At 44.0% G+C, this 1,062-nt stretch overlaps 1 protein-coding gene across 1 annotated transcript in view; it reads left to right on the top strand.

The window, feature by feature from the left end:
* myo6b (myosin VIb) overlaps positions 1–1,062 on the top strand; it is a 46,416-nt gene that overhangs the window by 39,802 nt on the left and 5,552 nt on the right. The window lies entirely within an intron of this gene.

Raw genomic sequence — 1,062 nt, forward strand, 5'->3', positions numbered from 1 at the left:
TGTCCCGAAATTGACACCAGATGGACACCAGTAAAGGAAATGTTCAAATTCGGCTCTGGTCGTAGCAACATCGGGCCATTCGTGAGGGCATCTTAAGCCATCTTTGGTATGCCAAAGATTTTGCCACCGCTCCCGAAGTTGCTGCCGGAGCCTGAGAAACTCCACCGGCGGTCATACGACGGCTTAATATGCCCTCACGAATGGCCCGATGTTGTTACGATCAGAGCAGAATTTGAACATTTCCTTAATCGTGTGTCCATCGGGNCTCTCTTTAACGTGCATATACAACGTCATTATCGTGGTCTGCACAAACTTGTCATCATGTGTGTATTCTGCTAACTGCACTGTCCATAACTATTTGATAGGAATACATTTCTAGCCTAGGCTATTTCCTTGTTTTTCGGTGATTTAGTGGGCTCGTTTGTGGGATGTTGCGGATGAGTTTCACCGAGACCGCCTACTCTGAACAACCAATCACCGTACTGACCGCTTCTAAACTCATGCACGAGAATCGACGTCATCCATAGCAACGGCGCGTCACTCTTAGTTCACTCTTAGTGATTTATCCTTAGTATGAGTAGGTCTCAGCGGCTTTGTGAATAACTTTTAAGAAAAAACTCCTACGTAAAATGTTTTAGCGCGAGTTAGGAGCACTCCTAGCGGTAAGATAAAATGCTTTGTGAATACGGACCCAGGTGAGTAAAAACGGTAAAAATAATGAATGCAGCCATGACACACTCGAATAGTCAATTTAGCTTAGGAACCTTTTAGCTTAGGAACAGGGCCGGACTGGGACAATAAGTCAGGCCGGGAATTATACACCCAGCCAGGCCACTACCAGTTTTCTTTTGTGCCATTTTCCTGGATTTATTTGTCAATATTTACAGAGTTGCTACCCATAGTGATAGCTAGCCCTAAACTTGAAATCTACTAACCCAGAATAAACATATTGAGATGGGTTACTATTTTTTTTTAAAAGTGCATAAAATTAGGAACCTGTCCATGTGAACATATTTTAAATGGAGGTGGACCTCAAATCCTCTAGGGGGGTCCGGGGGCATG

This window comes from Notothenia coriiceps, unplaced genomic scaffold (assembly GCF_000735185.1).
Source record: "Notothenia coriiceps isolate Sejong01 unplaced genomic scaffold, NC01 NC01_scaffold00009695, whole genome shotgun sequence".
NCBI lineage: Eukaryota > Metazoa > Chordata > Actinopteri > Perciformes > Nototheniidae > Notothenia > Notothenia coriiceps.